We start from the raw sequence: 14,916 nt of genomic DNA on the forward strand, positions 1-14,916 counted from the left end.
GTAAATCAATCTTTGAAAAGTAGGAAGCACCCTGTAACTGATCAAATAAGTCATCTATTGTTGGTAACGGATACTTATTCTTTATTGTTCTCTTGTTAAAATCACGATAATCTATACACATACGAAGCGACCCATCTTTCTTTTTCACAAACAAAACAGGAGCACCCCACGGTGAAGAACTTGGTCGGATAAACCCCTTATCTAACAGTTCCTGAATCTGAGACATCATCTCTCGGATTTCCGATAGAGCTAATCTGTAAGGAGCTTTTGTAACTGGCGTAGCACCTGGAACCAAATCGATTTTATATCTACTTCACGTACTGGATGTAACCCTGGTAGATCATCTGGAAATACTTCTGGAAATTCTGACACAACTGGAATGTCGGTTACCTGCTTCTTTTCTTTCTTAACATCAATCACATAAGCTAAGAACGAATCACACCCCTTCGATATCGCCTTCTGAGCTTTCATTAGGGAAACCATAGGGAAGTTAAATCCACTGCGCTCTCCCCTAGCTATCACTCGGGATCCGTCGGCCAAACGGAAAGAAATCATCATCTTATCACACTTAATATTAGCCCTATTAGCTCTTAACCCATTCATGCCTATGACTACATCAAAGCTAGGTATAGGCATCAACAAACATGTTAAAGATAAGGAATGGCCGTCGATTTCGATGGTAATTCCAGACACAGATGATGTGCATGGAACCATCTTACCATCGGCTACTTCTATTCCCAAAGGCGCATCTAACATCCTAACAGGCAACTTCAACTTATCACAGAAGCCTAAGGACATAAAAGAACAATTTGCTCCTGAATCAAATAACACACGAGCTGGCAAGGAATTAACCAAGAACATATCGGTAATGACATCATCGGTAGCGGTTGCAGCGTCTACCACGATCTGAAATGCCCTTGCCTCTGCTGTTGGAGGATTCTTTCTCTTCTACCCGGTGGTAGAAGCAGAAGATCCCCCAGAAGTTGCTAACCTTGCCCCTGACCCAGAACCGGTTCTTGACACAGATGGACAATTAGCTGATCTATGACCTACCTGATGACAAGTCCAACACACATCGGACTTAAAGGAACAAGTTGTTGTTTCATGACCTAGTACTCCACATCTCAAACATCTTCGGGTCATTGGAGAACATGGACCAGCATGAGTCGACTTACAAACATTACACCAACCAGACTGACTAGAACCTGATCCACTCATACCAGACTTACTTTTCTGTTTAAACCCACCTGACTTCTTACCATGAAAACCCGATTGCTTACTTGACTGTTGAGCAGACTTACCACCAGTTTGACTTTCTGATTTTCCCCTAAAAGATCCACCTTTTGAACTTTCTCTTTTCGCTGCCATTATATCACCTTCTGTAACTTTAGTCATCTCATGAGCCTGCGCTAAGGTTGTTGCAAATCTCGCAACGGTTCTGTACTCCAGCTTAATCACCCGCATGAAATGCTGAATTTTATCCTTTTCAGTCGGTACCCATTGTTGAACAAACCTTAACTTCGATGTGAAATCTCTGAAAACTTCATCAATCGTCATACTTTCTGTCATCTTCATACTCAGAAACACAGTTTTCAATCTTTACATCTCATACTTAGAACAATACTGCTCACGAACCTTAGCAGTAAATTGTTCCCAGGTAATCTGGCTGATATGTTCCTTGGGTAAATATGCAGTAATAGAATCCCACCATTCCATTGCTTCACCCTTGAGAAGTCTACTTGCAAACAGTACCATTGATTCAGGCTCACAGAAACATGCTTCCAACGCTCGCTCTACTTCTCTTAACCAATTGAGGGTCACTGTAGGGTTTGTATGACCGCTGTACTCAGGAGGTTTGCAGTCTAGAAACTGTTTATATGTACACTTCTTTCTCGTCTCGAGAATTTGAAAAGGGTATATCATTTGATTTGGAAATACCTGGTTAAACGGGAATTGCATTTGGAGGTTTTGATAGGTGGTTTGAGGAAACTGTGACTGAGAACTGCCACCGGCTTGAGTATAGAAGTTAGGAGGAAAGGTTATGTTTAACGAAGTGGTATTAGGGTTCCATTGTGCCCGTTCTTGTTCCAATTCCTTAATTTTCTCCTGAGCTTCTAGTAGTCAACTTTGCAGGTTTATAACTTCTTGTGAGGTTTCCTCTTCTGATGACACATGTCTATCTTCCTCGAGAGCTCTGAAAATACCAGTTCCAGGGACAGTGGGGCCAGTAGCATTTTGTAAGATCCTGTTTTCTTTTTTGGGTTTGGACGTCGTCCAAACATTTGGGACGCCGTCCCAGTTTGAAGACCTGGACGCCGTCCAACATTTTGGACGCCGTCCAGAATGGCTGGCAGGCATGTCTTTTTGCTATTAATTATTTTAGATGGATATTTTGGTAATTTCACTTCTTGGACGAATGTTAAAGCCCTAGATCAGTTTTGGGAGTCTCATTACTCCATTCACAACCACCAAACATCATCTACTTTAATTCTAGAGAGAGAGTGCTCTTAAGTGTGAGAAAGCTCAAATAGGAGAGGAAGAAACTTGTTTCGGGTTCTAGCTCAAGCATTGAAGTTGTTCATCTCCTCGTTAGCTTCGTTTTGATTGTGGTGGTAAGCCCTAAAATTGATTCCTCTAGTAAATATGTTTAAGGGTTAGGGTTTGGGTTAATGTTGTACATAAAACCCATGTATGAGTGATTTGGGGGTTTTGGGTAAGTTTGGGTCAAGAAGACCCAAATGGTGACTAACCTAGGGTTTTGAAAGGGTAAATGGTGTAAATGGGTCTTAAAGACCTAAGTAAATACTAATACACTTATAGTTAATGTTAGTGGGTGTGATTTGGGTCGTGGGTGACCCAAATGGGTGTGTTGACCTAGAAATGGGTCAAATGGGTCTTTGATGACCTAGGTTGTCTTGCATGTATGAAAACGAGTTAACTTTGTGGTTAAAAGTGTGTTAATACCTTAAATGGCTAAAGTTAGGGTTTTTGGTGAATTTAACCCATTATTAGGGTTAAAGGTGCAAAATGGGTCGGGATTGCACTTAGGGTCAAAAGACTCTAGATTGTTAAGTGAGTTGCTTGACCGACTTGAGTTGTGAATTGATTATGTGCTAAAATGTAATAGGTACGTTACATTGACGTTGCAAGTTCGGTTATCTTACACGAAGACTTTGAGGTGAGTGGAATAATTATATGCGTATGTATATAATGTATCTATTTGTTGTAGCGTGAAAGGTGTAGTGTCGAGGTGTTAAGACACCACGTTTCACGTGAAGAGTGTAGCATCGAGGTGTTAAGATGCCACTCGGGTGTAGCATCGAGGTGTTAAGATGCCACCTAGGAGTGTAGTGTCGAGGTGTTAAGACACCACTCCGTAAAATAATGAGTGTTGCATCGAGGTGTTAAGATGCCACTCGGGGTGATGTGCCGAGGTGTTAAGGTGCCACCCTAGGGGTTAGTGGTGCGAGGTGTTAAGTGCCCTAACGGATGTTACGAACACCGATGGCGTTTTCGCGAGCGCCGTTCCCTTGTACTATTGGTTAACCATGGTTATTTGTGTTGTAAGCATATTATATTATTCGAGTTATATTTATATGCGGTTGTTATGCTAGCTTGGGGGTATTGGGGAATTATAGCTTGTTATTGCGACGATAAGCTAATGTTGTTTGCTAGCATGTTTGCGGTTGTGTAAGTGTATGCAAGTAGGTATAATTATATATGTATTCGTATAATTATTGCATTCACTAAGCTTTGCTTACCCTCTCGTTGTTTACTTTTTTTATAGGCTCGGGCATTGACAAGGGTAAGAGCGTTCAATTGGATTAGTGATCTCCCGCTTGTTTTGTTAGGGGATGCTTTTGGGTGTTAGCTTTTGGAGTTCGACCGAGATTGGGTAGTTTAACCCCAAACACCATGCTCTAGTGTCGTTTGGAACTTAAACTTATATTTGGTCGAAACTTTTATTTTTGAACGAAACTCGTAAAATGGTCGATGTGGGCCCGTTGATGTAAAACTTGATTTGATGATGAAAATCTCTTAGTTTCACTTATTTTGACTTGTGGTAAAAAGGTTTTCGTTTGAAAGTGTCGGGAAGCGGGTTTTCCGCTCGTGTGAGTTGGACTCGTGATCAGTAGCTGGAAGGCCATTGGGACGCCGTCCCAATTGATTGGACGCCGTCCCAGTTGTGTTGATCTGGACGCCGTCCCAAAACTTTGGACGCCGTCCCATATTACTGAGCTGGACGCCGTCCAGGATTCTGGACGCCGTCCAGATGCACTGCCATAAATTTTTTTTTTTTTTTTGGTACGCGTTTTGAGTTTATGAAGTCGGGTTGTTACAAGTGGTATCAGAGCATGGTCTAAGGGATTTAGGCGACTTGAGATAGGTGCCTAGACTTAGACTTTATTGTGTGAGCGCCTTATGCGGGACTTGTAGGACTTTGGGTCTAATTGGGAATTGTTAGTGCTTTGGTTTATGAGAATTAATCATGCGCTATTTGTTGTGTTGTGTTTAGCAATCATCAAGCAAGACGGACGTTGTACTAGCAAGTGAATGCGACGTGCTCGCGTAACAACGAGTAGCTACCGTTGTTACGGGTGCAAATCGTGTTAAACAAGCAATGTACGACGATTGTTGAGCGAGATGGAGTAGTGTGGCATATATGTATATACATATGTAATTTGTCCTTTCGTTTTTGTGGTTTAACCTATTTCGTTTTATAGAATGAAGACGAGAAACGGTCCCGATCATGATAACGGAAGTACAAGCGAGGACGCCGAGTTTTCGGCCAAGGTTGAGGCAGTCTTTAAAAAGTTAAAAGCGGATTTTCTTACGGACGTCCGAAAGGTCTTTCAAGATTCGGTCGATGGGCAGGTGACCGATTTGATAAATGAACGAATGAAGGCCACTATCGAAGGGGCCCTTGATGCTAGAAACATTTATCCTCGTGGTGAAGGAGGTGAAGGAAGGCGGGACTTCCACTACAAGAATTTCAAGGATGCTCAACCCCCGATGTTTAATGGGGTGCGGGATCCTTTAAAAAGTACATGTTGGATCTCCGATATTGAGGGAGCTTTCCGTACCGCGGAATGTCCTCCTGAAAAGAAGGCGAGGTATGGCTCTAGCATGCTACGAGAAGAGGCTAAGTTATGGTGGGATGATAAAATCAACTTGTATGGTGAGGAACAATGTATGGGCTTGACGTGGGAAGAGTTTAAGAAGGAGTTTTTCAAGGAATACCGAACTTCTTCCGATCTCGATAGAATCCGGGACGAGTTGCACCATTTGCAACAAGGCTCAATGGACTTAGTTACTCTTAAGTCTACATTCTTGGCAAAGACTCGTTTTTGCCCGGAATATGTTGGTGATGATCATAAGCTCATGAAGGATTTCTACCGTACTTTGAATGATGAGTACAAGGGGAAGATTAGTCGGGGTATAGCTAAGTCTTTTGATGAATTGTTCGAGTTGGCTCGGGGTTTTGAGCCGGAGGTTCCAAGAAAGAGTGATTTCATGTTTTCCAAAAGAAAATTTGAAGGTTTTAGTTACTCTAACGCCTCAAGCAAGAAGAGCAAGAGCAAGAGGGGGGCCGAAAGTGTCAATAGTGCAAAGAAGGGCACTACCGGCGGGTTTTCTTATACGTGCTACAATTGTGGACAACCGGGTCATATGGCTCATGAGTGTCCGAAACCACGTTCCGGAAACAAAGTCACTTGTTTTAATTGCGGCAAAGAAGGGCATAAGAAGCCGGAGTGTCCCGACTTGCGAAACGACAATGTGAAACGGTTAGAGAAGGCGGCGGGTACGGCTAGGGGTCGCAACTATTTGATGACCAATGATGAAGCCAAACAATCGCACGAAGTTGTCTCAGGTACTTACATGGTTAATTCTAATCCGGCAAGGATTCTTTTCGATAGCGGTGCAAATTTGTCGTTTGTGTCTCCTAAATTTGTGCCTAAACTTAATAGACCGTTAGCTAAGTTAAGTCGTCCGATAGAAGTCGAAATAGCGGACGGCAAGACGGTGCTAGTGGTTGATGTGTGTGAAAATTGTGATGTTGTTTTTGGTGCCGAAACCTTTAAAATTGATCTTATTCCAATGACCTTGGGCGACTTTGATATTGTCGTTGGTATGGATTGGCTCGATCGTTATAGAGCCGATATTGCATGCCATGATAAGTTTATTCGTGTGAAGACCCTAAGTGGGGGAGAGTTAATTATTCATGGTGATAAGCGAAGGAGACCGGTGCCGATATGCACTTTTGCACGGGCACGTCGTTTTGTTGTTACCGGTGGCATGGCTTTCCTTGCTCATGTTGTTGATACTCGCAATGAGCCACCACCTATTCGTGAAATTCCGGTTGTTAGTGAATTCGAAGACGTTTTTCCGGACGAATTACCGGGTGTTCCGGCGGAAAGACAAGTTGAATTTCGCATCGAGTTGGTTCCGGGGGCTACCCCCATTGCTAAAACTCCTTATCGTTTAGCGCCAACGGAGATGCAAGAGTTGTTAAATCAAATTCAATAATTGCTCGAGAAGGGTTTTATTCGACCGAGTGCTTCACCGTGGGGCGCTCCGGTGTTATTTGTGAAGAAGAAAGATGGTAGTATGCGTATGTGCATTGATTACCGTGAGTTGAATAAAGTGACGATCAAGAATCGTTATCCATTACCTAGGATTGACGATTTATTTGATCAACTTCATGGTGCAACGTATTTCTCTAAGATCGACCTACGGTCCGGCTATCACCAAATGCGGGTCCGTGAGGAAGACATAGAGAAAATGGCTTTTCGAACGCGTTACGGGCATTATGAGTTTGTAGTTATGCCCTTTGGTCTTACGAATGCACCGGCGGCATTCATGGATCTTATGAACCGAGTGTGCCAACCTATGTTGGACAAGTCGGTAATAGTGTTCATTGACGACATACTAGTCTACTCGAAAAGTATGAACGAACATGAACATCATTTGCGTGAAGTATTGAAGACGCTACGAAAGGAGAAGTTGTATGCAAAGTTCTCCAAATGTGAATTTTGGCTAAGGGAAGTTCAATTCCTTGGTCATATTATGAACGAAAACGGTATTCAAGTAGATCCGGGGAAGATCGAAACGGTGAAGAGTTGGGAACGACCGACTACGCCTATAGAAATCCGAAGTTTTCTCGGATTGGCCGGTTATTATCGTCGGTTTATCCAAGATTTTTCTAAGATCGCTTCTTCGTTGACGAAATTGACAAGGAAGAATGCGAGGTTTGGTTGGGAGAACGAGCAAGAAATTGCTTTTCAATTGTTAAAAGAGAAGTTGTGTCAAGCTCCGGTGTTAGTGTTACCGGAAGGTGTTGAAGAAATGGTGGTTTATTGTGATGCTTCCTTAAATGGTCTCGGGTGTGTTCTAATGCAAAGAGGTAAAGTCATCGCTTATGCCTCTCGACAATTAAAGGAACATGAAACGAGGTATCCGACTCATGATCTTGAGTTGGCGGCGGTAGTGCATGCGTTGAAAATTTGGCGCCATTACTTGTATGGTGTCAAGTGTACGATTTATTCGGATCATAAGAGTTTGAAACATCTCTTTAATCAACGAGATTTGAATTATCGCCAACGTAGGTGGATGGATGTGGTGAAAGACTACGATTGTGAGATACTTTATCATCCGGGTAAGGCGAATGTGGTCGCGGATGTGTTGAGTCGAAAGAGTCAACATCCGGCGATAAAAGTGGGGTCGTTACGTTTGATTATTACCAACGATTTTATTGAAAAGCTTGGTGAGATTCAAATAGAGGCTTATGTTCACAACAAGCATACGGAGCGAATCGTGGGCCAATCGGAGTTTATTACTATGGGTCCGCGTGGTTTGTTGTCCTTCCAAGGAAGGGTGTGGGTGAATAAGATGGGTGATTACCGACGAGTGCTACTTGATGAAGCACATAAGTCAAAATACTCCATTCATCCGGGCGCGACGAAAATGTATCTTGACTTGAAGAAAGATTATTGGTGGCCGGGCATGAAACGTGATGTTGTGAAGTATGTTGAGCAATGTGTCACGTGTTTACAAGTAAAAGCCGAACACCAAAAGCCGTATGGTAAATTGCAACCGTTAGAAATTCCGAAATGGAAATGGGAGCACATTACCATGGATTTCATAATAAAGTTACCTAAGACGGCGAGAACCCAATTTGATACGATCTGGGTTATAGTTGACCGATTGACAAAAAGCGCTTTGTTTCTTCCCATTAAAGAAGCGATATCGTCGGAGACCTTGGCTAAGTTGTTTATCAAGGAAGTGGTCGCTCGACATGGGGTTCCTATATCTATTATTTCGGATCGAGATACACGTTTTACATCTCGATTTTGGGAAAAGCTTCATGAGGATATGGGTACACAATTGAAGTTGAGCACGGCGTATCATCCTCAAACGGACGGTCAAACCGAACGTACGAATCAAACTTTGGAAGATATGTTACGATCGTGCATCATTGACTTTGGTGGTAGTTGGGATGAGCATTTGCCTTTGGTGGAATTCTCGTACAATAATAGTTATCATACTAGTATCGGGATGCCACCTTACGAAATGCTTTATGGGCGAAGGTGTCGAACTCCCGTTTGTTGGGGAGAAGTGGGTCAAAGAGAGATCGAGAGTACCGATTTGGTTTTAGAGACAAATAGCAAGATCGATTTGATTCGGGAACATTTGAAGAAGGCTCAAGATAGGCAAAAGTCGTATGCCGATAGACGTAGGCGATTGATTGAGTTCCAAGAAGGCGATATGGTGATGCTTAAGGTTTCGCCATGGAAGGGTATTATTCGATTTCGAAAACGGGGAAAGTTAGCTCCTCGGTTTATTGGGCCGTTCAAGGTTTCAGCTCGTGTTGGTGAAGTTGCATATCGATTGGAATTACCCGAAGAGCTTACGGGGATCCATAATACATTTCATGTTTCCCACCTCCGTAAGTGTCTTGCGGACGATTCCTCATGGATGCCTTTAGACGAGATCGAGCTAAACAACAAGTTAGAATATGTCGAGGAACCGATTGCTATCCTTGACAAGAAGGTGAAAATGTTGAGGAATAAAGAGGTGAGAACTTTCAGGGTTCAATGGCGGCGAAGTAAAGGTTCCGAGTTTACTTGGGAGCCCGAAGAGTTTGTCTTGGTTTATCTTCCTGCTTGTCATGCGGCTTGGATTGCGAGGTCGCAATCCGGTTCAAGTGGGGGAGAGTTGTAAGATCCTGTTTTCTTTTTTGGGTTTGGACGCCGTCTAAACATTTGGGACGCCGTCCCAGTTTGAAGACCTGGACGCCGTCCAACATTTTGGACGCCGTCCAGAATGGCTGGCAGGCATGTCTTTTTGCTATTAATTATTTTAGATGGGTATTTTGGTAATTTCACTTCTTGGACGAATGTTAAAGTCCTAGATCAGTTTTGGGAGTCTCATTACTCCATTCACAACCACCAAACATCATCTACTTTAATTCTAGAGAGAGAGTGCTCTTAAGTGTGAGAAAGCTCAAATAGGAGAGGAAGAAGCTTGTTTCGGGTTCTAGCTCGAGCATTGAAGTTGTTCATCTCCTCGTTAGCTTCGTTTTGATTGTGGTGGTAAGCCCTAAAATTGATTCCTCTAGTAAATATGTTTAAGGGTTAGGGTTTGGGTTAATGTTGTACATAAAACCCATGTATGAGTGATTTAGGGGTTTTGGGTAAGTTTGGGTCATGAAGACCCAAATGGTGACTAACCTAGGGGTTTGAAAGGGTAAATGGTGTAAATGGGTCTTAAAGACCTAAGTAAATACTAATACACTTATAGTTAATGTTAGTGGGTGTGATTTGGGTCGTGGGTGACCCAAATGGGTGTGTTGACCTAGAAATGGGTCAAATGGGTCTTTGATGACCTAGGTTGTCTTGCATGTATGAAAACGAGTTAACTTTGTGGTTAAAAGTGTGTTAATACCTTAAATGGCTAAAGTTAGGGTTTTTGGTGAATTTAACCCATTATTAGGGTTAAAGGTGCAAAATGGGTCGGGATTGCACTTAGGGTCAAAAGACTCTAGATTGTTAAGTGAGTTGCTTGACCGACTTGAGTTGTGAATTGATTATGTGCTAAAATGTAATAGGTACGTTACATTGAAGTTGCAAGTTCGGTTATCTTACACGAAGACTTTGAGGTGAGTGGAATAATTATATGCGTATGTATATAATGTATCTATTTGTTGTAGCGTGAAAGGTGTAGTGTCGAGGTGTTAAGACACCACGTTTCACGTGAAGAGTGTAGCATCGAGGTGTTAAGATGCCACTCGGGTGTAGCATCGAGGTGTTAAGATGCCACCTAGGAGTGTAGTGTCGAGGTGTTAAGACACCACTCCGTAAAATAATGAGTGTTGCATCGAGGTGTTAAGATGCCACTCGGGGTGATGTGCCGAGGTGTTAAGGTGCCACCCTAGGGGTTAGTGGTGCGAGGTGTTAAGTGCCCTAACGGATGTTACGAACACCGATGGCGTTTTCGCGAGCGCCGTTCCCTTGTACTATTGGTTAACCATGGTTATTTGTGTTGTAAGCATATTATATTATTCGAGTTATATTTATATGCGGTTGTTATGCTAGCTTGGGGGTATTGGGGAATTATAGCTTGTTATTGCGACGATAAGCTAATGTTGTTTGCTAGCATGTTTGCGGTTGTGTAAGTGTATGCAAGTAGGTATAATTATATATGTATTCGTATAATTATTGCATTCACTAAGCTTTGCTTACCCTCTCGTTGTTTACTTTTTTTATAGGCTCGGGCATTGACAAGGGTAAGAGCGTTCAATTGGATTAGTGATCTCCCGCTTGTTTTGTTAGGGGATGCTTTTGGGTGTTAGCTTTTGGAGTTCGACCGAGATTGGGTAGTTTAACCCCAAACACCATGCTCTAGTGTCGTTTGGAACTTAAACTTATATTTGGTCGAAACTTTTATTTTTGAACGAAACTCGTAAAATGGTCGATGTGGGCCCGTTGATGTAAAACTTGATTTGATGATGAAAATCTCTTAGTTTCACTTATTTTGACTTGTGGTAAAAAGGTTTTCGTTTGAAAGTGTCGGGAAGCGGGTTTTCCGCTCGTGTGAGTTGGACTCGTGATCAGTAGCTGGAAGGCCATTGGGACGCCGTCCCAATTGATTGGACGCCGTCCCAGTTGTGTTGATCTGGACGCCGTCCCAAAACTTTGGACGCCGTCCCGTATTACTGAGCTGGACGCCGTCCAGGATTCTGGACGCCGTCCAGATGCACTGCCATAAAATTTTTATTTTTTATTTGGTACGCGTTTTGAGTTTATGAAGTCGGGTTGTTACACATTTGCTTCATTATCTGCCATTACTGCACTACCACAATACTCACACCAAAGCTTAGTATAAACTCTGTTAGTGCTAACAACTAACACATAACCTGTCCTAATACTCACTTAACCCATCCCCGGCATGTTATGTTTGACATGACTCTACTAAGTTTGGGAACATGACATTTAGATCACAATGCACATGCTGCCAAACTAAGCTCTGATGCCAACTTGTGACACCGCTATTTTTTTTATACGTGGCGGAAGCATTATATTATTTAAATACGATATCAGCATTTGTACAAACTGATGTCACGTGTCATTAATTACATGTTTAACTGAAAAAGACGTAATTACATTCTGCTTTCAAAAGTACACGATTCATATCGTAAAAGACCACATCAGAGTTAACCCTGTCAAACATAACATCACCATGCCCGTCTTCTCCCAAAAACACTATCTACAAAAGCTATCAACCTGCAAGGAGGAGATGGAGGGGAATTAGCACGAAGCTAAATGAGTACGACTAACTACAGGCCACATTATATAGAAGTGTTATACTAATCATGTCACATAGTCTAACACACAAACATCACCCAAGTGCCATCTACAGAGACTCTGGCTGCTCCACCAAACCATTAACCACCAGCTGATCAGACTGGGGCTTATCAGAAGTTCCTCCACCACCGTATGTATATATATAATCCACATGCAACGGATGCGTCATTCACATATATATACACCACGATTGTCTAGGCCACCACATGAGGAATCCAACCCGCAGGTTGATCTCTCCTACCGAGGCCACCACACAATAGGGACGCACTGGGCTCCAGCAGACAAGCATCAACCAACATGCAGTCATCACAATGTACTTACTAACCACAACAATAAGTATATCTAACAAGCATGGCAGTCATAATATAACATGCTACTATATACTATATTCTCCAGTTAGTCCCACTCACCGATTACCAGCAAACGAGAAGGTATTCAGCTATCTAATCACTGAACCTTCTCTTTCTCCTTTTCTCCTGAGAAAAACATATACACAAGTTAGTTTATGTTCGTTAATTCAAAATAACCCAATACAGAAATTTTTTTATCAAAAAGAGTCCGCTAAAAACTTTTTGCTTAACACTTATGCACTTTCAAAATTTACATCCTGATCATCAAAATACAAACGGTCAGCATAACGGCTAAAAATCAACACTTAGTAAAATATTTCACTGCCAAAGACACTCGGTCGACTGTCTTAGACAGTCCGCCGACTGTCTACACTCACTCAGCCGAGTGTCTAGTCACTCGGTCGATGGTCTCTCACAGACACACTTGGCCGTGGGTCTTACACACTCGGTCGATGGTCAAGTCGGTCGGTCGAGTGTCTCGAGACACTCGACCGACTGTGTTTATCTGCAGAAGCTGAAGACAAAGTGATGGGTTTCACCCAAAATCGCCCAATTCTTGTTCTAGAGCTCGATTATGACCTCAAAACTGACCAAATCTAAAACACTAAACATGTAGAAACATAAACTCACAAGATTTGGACTCAAACAACATCAAATCTAACCATTTTGACCCTAATTACTCACTTTATAAAAACTAACACAAAAACTCAAATTTCTCAAAGATTAGAGCATGAAATGCTACAAATCTTACCTTGATAGAATCAGTAAAACACAAGGAACAAGATAGTAAGAAAGATTCGAGCTCAAGAACAAGGATTCTAGATTAGGGTTTTGGTGTAGGTGAGAAGATGAAGAACGAGTTGTTTTTGGGAATTTTCTAGAAAATGCAAGAAAAGGATAGACATGAGTCTATTATTTGGGGTTAAATCCCACAGTGTGCAACTCACGGGTATTTATCAGTTATCTGATATCTTTCGTACATCATTTGGCAACCCAAATGAAGTCCAAATTAAATAAAAAAACCTGTTCTGTGACCCTTGTCACAAACTGGTCCTAACCACATCATTAAATAATAATAAACATTAAATAAAAATAAAAGCATATAATAACACTACACTAACTTAAGGGCAAATTAGTAATCTTACATCTGGGCCCAATCGAGGATGTTACAGACGGCGTCCCACCATTTTGGACGGCTTCCCGATCAACAGGAAAGTCAGGATCTTACAACTCCCCCCACTTGAACCGGATTGCGTCCTCGCAATCCAAGCCGCATGACAGGAAGGAAGATAAACTAACACAAACTCTTCGGATTCCCATGTAAACTCGGAACCCTTACTACGATGCCATTGAACCTTAAAAGTTCTCACCTCTTTATTTCTCAACATTTTCACCTTTTCATCGAGTATTGCAATCGGCTCCTCAACATACTCTAACTTATTATTTAACTCAATCTCGTCTAATGGCATCCATGAAGAATCATCCGCAAGATACTTACGGAGATGGGAAACATGAAATGTATTATAGATCCCTACAAGCTCTTCGGGTAATTCTAAACGATACGCAACTTCACCAACACGAGCTAAAATCTTAAATGGCCCAATAAACCGAGGAGCTAACTTTCCCCATTTTTGAAACCAAATAATACCCTTCCATGGCGAAACCTTAAGCATCACCATATCACCTTCTTGGAACTCAATCAATCGCCTACGTTTGTCGGCATACGATTTTTGTCTATCTTGAGCCGCTTTCAAATGAGTCCGAATCATCTCAATCTTGCGATTCATCTCTAAAACCAAATCGATACTCCCAATTTCTCTTTGGCCTACTTCACCCCAACAAATCAGAGTTCGACACTTCCGCCCATAAAGCATCTCATATGGTGGCATCCCGATACTAGTATGATAACTATTATTATACGAGAATTCCACCAATGGTAAGTGCTCATCCCAACTACCACCGAAATCAATAATGCACGCCCGTACCATATCCTCCAATGTTTGATTCGTACGTTCGGTTTGACCGTCCATTTGAGGATGGTACGCCGTGCTCATTCTCAATTGTGTACCCATATATTCATGAAACTTAGTCCAAAAACGAGATGTGACACGAGTGTCTCGATCCGAAATAATAGATATAGGAACCCCATGCCTCGATATCACCTCCTTGATAAATAATTTAGCCAAAGTCTCCGACGATATCGTTTCCCGAATGGGAAGAAACAAGGCACTTTTCGTCAACTGATCAACTATCACCCAAATTGTATCAAATTGGGTTCTCGCCGTCTTTGGTAACTTTGTAATGAAGTCCATGGTAATGTGCTCCCATTTCCATTTCGGGACTTCTAACGGTTGTAACTTACCATACGGCCTTTGGTGCTCGGCCTTAACTTGCAAACACGTGGCACATTGTTCAACATACTTTACAACATCACGTTTCATGGCCGGCCACCAATACTCTTTCTTCAAATCAAGATACATTTTTGTCGCGCCCGGGTGAATGGAATACTTTGACTTATGTGCTTCATCAAGTAGCACTCGTCGATGATCACCCATTTTAGGCACCCACACTCTTCCTTGAAAGGATAACAAACCGTGTGGACCTAAGGTAATAAATTCTGTTTGTCCCACGATTCGTTCCTCATGCTTATTATTAACAAAAGCTTCGATTTGAGTCTCGCCAAGCTTTACAAGAAAATCGTT

This window comes from Rutidosis leptorrhynchoides, chromosome 1 (assembly GCF_046630445.1).
Source record: "Rutidosis leptorrhynchoides isolate AG116_Rl617_1_P2 chromosome 1, CSIRO_AGI_Rlap_v1, whole genome shotgun sequence".
Lineage (NCBI taxonomy): Eukaryota > Viridiplantae > Streptophyta > Magnoliopsida > Asterales > Asteraceae > Rutidosis > Rutidosis leptorrhynchoides.